This window comes from Polyergus mexicanus, unplaced genomic scaffold (genome assembly GCF_030449975.1).
Source record: "Polyergus mexicanus isolate NDT 795.1 unplaced genomic scaffold, iyPolMexi1.0 SCAF_34, whole genome shotgun sequence".
NCBI lineage: Eukaryota > Metazoa > Arthropoda > Insecta > Hymenoptera > Formicidae > Polyergus > Polyergus mexicanus.
In genome coordinates, this window is record NW_027223354.1 from 12,501 (window position 1) to 18,321 (window position 5,821).

Below are 5,821 nucleotides of genomic sequence, written 5' to 3' on the forward strand. Positions count from 1 at the left end.
CTCGTCATCTAATTAGTGACGCGCATGAATGGATTAACGAGATTCCCACTGTCCCTATCTACTGGGAGTTACCGTGGCTCTCCTAAGGACGTCCGGGTGACGCTCTTTACTGACCCTTGCGCCGGTTCTGGTGATCCATTGGTCCGTTGGATCCCGGCCCGCGCGGGTGATGTTCTGAGTCGATCTCGGGGTCTGAGAGTCGGGGTTGGAACGTGATGCGAATCGCTATGCGATGCGAAATCGTGTAGCGATATCAGTCCTCTAGTTAGGACCTCTAGCCTCTCGCGTTCAAGTTGTGCATCCACCTTCTCGTGGTACTCCTGAAAACGCCACCTACTTTGGAAAGTAAGATTCGGTAGGTGTCGGCTGAGTGATGTCACAGCGAAGTTTTCCCCCCTTTTCCGCACAGTCATGAGCCGGCATCAGTGATACTATGACCCTCTGATGGACGTCCGGGTGACGCTCTCTACTGATCCTTGCGCCGGTGCTGGTGATCCGGATTGATCCACCAGATCCCGGCCCGCGCGGGTGATGTTCTGAGCCGATCTCGGGGTCCGGGATTGTCGCGGTTGAAATCTGATGCTAATCGAATGGCTCTCAAGTGACAGCGTCCTTCCTGTCTTCCCTCTCACACACCTTCCGCACTTCCCGGCAGCCCATCTCCATCCGTTCGTCTCTATTGTTCTTCGGTGCAGTAGAGAGGAACAGGGGTTGTCAATACTCGCCCACCGGGCCCTGCGCTTCTGAGGTCTTTGGCCCAGCGGCGACGGAACCGGTGGTTACTAATCTTTTCTTTTCTTTTCAGGTCTCCCCATACCTTTAGGAAAGCCACCCCTCTCTCTCTCTCTCTTTATCACCCCTCTTTAACAATACTTACTAACACTACTAACACTCATCACTCTTCTTTCTCTTTTTCGTCCCTCTACTCTCTTTCCCTCCTGAGCTAAAAGCTCTCACCTCAACCCCTTTTTCACTCCTTTTCGTACTATCTCTTTTGCTATCGCTTTTCTATCTCTATACTCTTTTCTCATTTACTTGCATAAAACAGCATGCAACGCTACGAGTCGGTGCCAGCATTGCTGGCCGAATGGCTCTAATGTAGCAACACACACACACATACACTCTCTCACACACTTACATTCTCTCTCTCTCTCCCTTTTCTTTCTCTTTTTCTTCCTTCTTTATTCCTTTCCTCTATTTCCTTAAACAGCATGTATCGCTACGAGTCGGTGTCAGCATTGCTGACCAAATGGCTCTTACGTAGCAACACACACACACAAACGTTCTGTTTTTCTATCTCCTCTTTCTCCCCCTATTCTTTCTTTCTTTACTCCACTCCAATTAACAACTCTCACTAACAACTTCATTACTAACACTTTCATTGATCTGTCTACTCTGTCGCTTTTACCAATCCCTTAATACAGCATAGCTACGAGTCGGTGTCAGATTGACCAAATGGCTCTTATGTAGCGAGCGCACCTAGAAGCGTTGGTGGAACGTGTCTGTGGCCTTGTGGGCAACGCACTTTTAAGAAGTGGGGAGCCTGCAGTGGCTAGGGTCACGTTCCCGTACTCGGCTTTCCTATCCCCTCTACATCCAATCTCCCGGCAGCCCAACCCCATCCGTTTGTCTCTGTTGTGCCTCGGTACAGTGGAGAGAGACAGGGGCTGTTGTACTCACCCACCGGGCCCTGCGCTTCTGAGGTCTCAGACCCAGCGACGACGGAACCGGGGGTTACTAATACTTTTCTCTTTTCAGGCTTCCATCCTTTGTCGTTTTTCATTATTATCGCCCGGTCGTTTGTTTCCAACTCGTCCGTTGTGGTAGGAAAATCGACGCATTAGAAATAGATAGATAGGTAGGCGTTTCCTCCTAATGGCGCCCGTCTTAAGGCTAAGGTCAAGGATCGTGCCGATGGTCTGAATGGCCGCGAAGACGAAAAATCGCGGTCGCTAGCGGTCCACCACCTCGGGGTACCTGCTGTCCCCCCGTTGTATTTAGGCTTGGCGGCGTAATGGTGGCTCTGCGCTGCTCGACTTCTTTTCCACCGTACTCGTGGGAACAAAAATGATGAATAATTTTCTAAAAATTTTGGTGAGGAGGAGTGCCCGCCTGGCAGATCGCTTCCCGCCAGGTGCGGCTGCTAATAGGGAGGCAAGGGACGTGCCTGTCGTCGAGTCGCGAGTACGCTCGTGCGCGCGCTTGGAGACAGCCTCCGCTTCCTCGAGAGCGCCTCACCAAGCTGTGCCCGAGCGATTCCGCGACGTAAAACGATTTTGCGCACAGCCCCAAGGTTGCGGCCTTCGCGCCGTTCGAGTTTTGTTAACGCGATGCGATAGTAGGAACAGCTTAAAAAGGTCTTCACCGGCAATCATCGACCGGGAAGAAGAAATTAGGAATAGGGAATCTAGCACAAAATTAGTATCCGCGATTAGACCCGCGATTAGTTCCGCGAATAGTCCCGCGAAAAACCCCGCGGTAGAAAATAAGATTAGATACGCGAATGTTTCCCAATTAGAACCCCATAGTATATGTGATCCGGGTTCCTCTTCGCAGCCGCAGCAACAAGCTCCGGCAAGTAGCGTCCCCTTTTCCTCATTTGCGTCCACGGGAGTGAGGATACTGCAGCTGAACATGAGGCGTTCAGCTGTAGTTACGGGTGAGGTGCGTCAGCTTGTCGCCGAAAAGCGACTTGACGTCCTGTTATTGCAGGAGTTGCACGTCAAGAAGCATGGCAAGAGCCACACCTTCGTTGGCTTAGGGAAGAATATGAGGGTAGCTGCTGTATGCTCAGAACGCCCCTGGGCTGCAGTGGCAGTCTGTAACCCTCAATTCCAAATGGTGTTTGTCTCGCAGCTTAGCACGACACATTGCGTCTGTGTGGAAGTGCAGGCTCCCAATTTTTCTTTCTACGTCGCATCGTGCTACTTCCAGTACAGCGACGAGATAGAAAAATACCTCAGACACCTCGAAGTGGTGCTTCATTCGCTGAGGGGGAAGAGATTGTTAGTGGCAGTAGACGCCAATGCTCGGTCGTCACTCTGGGGTCTCCAAGAGACAGACGAAAGAGGTGCGAAATTTGAAGACCTCATCCGAGCATATGGAGTAAACGTGGTGAATGATGTCGGACAGGGACCCACCTTTTGGACGGCAAGAGGTTCGTCTTTCATCGATGTAACCTTGACGTCGTCCTCCATGAACAAATTCATCAATGATTGGAAGGTGAGGCCCGACTGGACGACCAGCGACCACAACGCAGTCGACATCAGATTGAGGGTGCCAAAGGGGTCAGGTGGAGATCGGGGTGCCGCGAACATGAGGTTTGACACTCGTCGGGCTGATTGGGAGCGGTTCTCCGAGAGCTTGACTGATCTTTCAAGATCGAGACTGGAGGTCCTCGATGTCTGTTCTGCGAATAGAGTAGATGAGATGGCGGAGACGTTGGCAGCGGTACTCACCGAAGCCTGTTCCGCGTCGATGCCAAGAAAAAGACGATTTAGGAAGTCCAACCCGTGGTGGACGGTCGAATTAACTATACTCAAAAAGGGAGTATACAGAAAGAGGCGTGCACTCCAGAGAGGGCGGGACAAGCCCACTTACCTTTCTCTGAAGTTGGAATACCGCTCTTCTTTGCGGAAATACGGCAGAGGGGTGAGGAAGGCGAAGCTTGCGAGCTGGCGGAAGTTTGTCACATCGCACGGTAACTCGGAGCCCTGGGGATTCGTTTATAAACTCCAGGCGAGAAAACTCCAAGTTGAGGGGGTGCTCAGCACACTCCGGTGTGGCGAATATTCCACGAAGACTTTAGAGGAGACCGCCGGCTACCTCCTAGACGTGCACACTCCGGATGACCGGGAACAGGATGACACGTTCGAACAACGTGAAATTCGTCTCGCTTCGAAGGTTTCCCCCGACACGGTCGACGCCTCATTCTTCACGGCGGCAGAAATGGCTGTAGCGGTGAAAACTTTTAAAAATAATAAGGCTCCAGGAATGGACCTTATTGAGGTTGCGGTTTTGAAAGCCACTTGTAGGATAATTCCCGGTCAGTTTCTTAGATTATTTAACGGATGCCTTCAGTGGGGCGTCTTTCCCTCAATCTGGAAGGAGGGCTCGCTTCGAGTCCTTCTGAAGGGTGAGGACAAGGACGAGAAGGATCCGAAATCCTATAGACCCATCTGTCTCCTCTCCGTAGTAGGAAAACTTTTCGAGAAACTTCTCAAAACCCGCCTCATGGACGCGTCACTGGCACCGGGTAGGGTCTCCGATCGACAGTTCGGTTTCATGCCCGGAAGGTCGACGGAGGATGCTGTTGTGGAGATGCGGCGTATGGTTTCTGCCTCTGAAAAGAGGTACGCCGTCGCGCTTCTCTTCGACATCTCCGGGGCTTTTGACAACGTCTGGTGGCCTCTTGTACTAGCTAGTTTAAAAGAACGGAATTGCCCGCGGAACGTCTTCGAAGTCCTCCGGAGTTATTTCGAAAATCGGACAGTAAAAATCGCGTTCGGTGCTACAGAGGTGTCCAAGCGGGCCGCGAGGGGGTGCCCACAAGGTTCCGTCCTCGGTCCGACTTGTTGGAACCTCATGTTCGACGGCCTTCTGCGGCTCCTAGAAGGCTTGGTCGAAAATCGGTTTGCCGCGTACGCGGATGATCTCGTTGTCGTTATAAACGGGGATTCGCGAAACGAAATCGAATCTGAAGGCCAACGGGTGGTCAACGCGATCGTAAATTGGTGCGAGTCCGCGAAGCTTCAGATCTCCGAACGCAAGACTGAAGCTATAATATTAAAAAGCGCCGCGATAAATAGAAACCATATAGGCAGACGGGGAGGAGCACGTCCGGATAGGAAGCGTAGAAACAATAAAAAGATCGCGACTCTCGAAAGTAGGCCACCTATAATAAAAATCAAAAACACGAAGATAGGGTTTAAACAGACCGTCAAATATCTTGGCGTTTATATAGATAAATTCCTTAAAGTTAGAACGCATTGCCAATATTTGAAAAACAAAGTCGGGATACTCTTCCAAAAGCTAGGTGCGTTAGCGAGAGCCAACTGGGGCCTAAGATTTAGGGCACTATCCGCAATTTACCGGGGAGTGTTCGCACCGACGGTGGCTTATGCGGCTGCGGGGTGGGCAGACCTGTGTACGGAGAGTGACGTTAGGATTTTAAAAGCCTTGCAGCGCCGGGTCCTCATTTCGACTACCGGCGCATATCGCACGGCATCGTGGGAATCGCTTTGTGTCGTCGCGGGAGCAATGCCAGTCGACATATTATTAAAAGAAAATATCGCGCGTTATCAAATCAGAATAGGGAAAAACGCCAAGATCGGGAATATAGAAATCTCCGCCGAAATAGGGAAAAATAACGCTTTCGCTGAAATTAGGGAAGAAGCGACGAACATGTGGCAGACCAAATGGGCTTCTTCCAGCAAGGGTCGTACCACGTTCGCCTTTTTCGGGGACGTACGCCGTAGACTGGCTACACCGTCCCTGGAAACAAATCATTGGAGCACGCAGGTCCTCACTGGACACGGAGATTTCCGAGCACGCCTCAAATCGCTCAATCTCGTGGACAGTGACGCGTGCATATGTGGGAGTGGAACAGACACGGTGCAACACTTCTTGTTGGACTGTCCACTCTTCGATGCGCAGAGAGAGGCTCTACGCGATATGGTTCCGCAAAGCGAGTGGCGATGGCCGGAGACGGCGCACTTCTTAGTGTCGAGCTCAGAGGCCTACGCGGCATTCGCTGGTTTTTGCTGCGAGTCCCTTTGGCTAAAGGGATTCGAATCGTAAAACGTTAGAGAAAAAGGTGTAG

The 5,821-nt window shown here is 51.5% G+C and overlaps 1 pseudogene; it reads left to right on the top strand.

Moving 5' to 3' along the window:
- The window catches only part of LOC138943728 (large subunit ribosomal RNA), a 3,868-nt pseudogene extending 3,776 nt beyond the window's left edge, over nt 1–92 (top strand).
- The last annotated feature ends 5,729 nt before the right edge of the window (nt 93–5,821 follow it).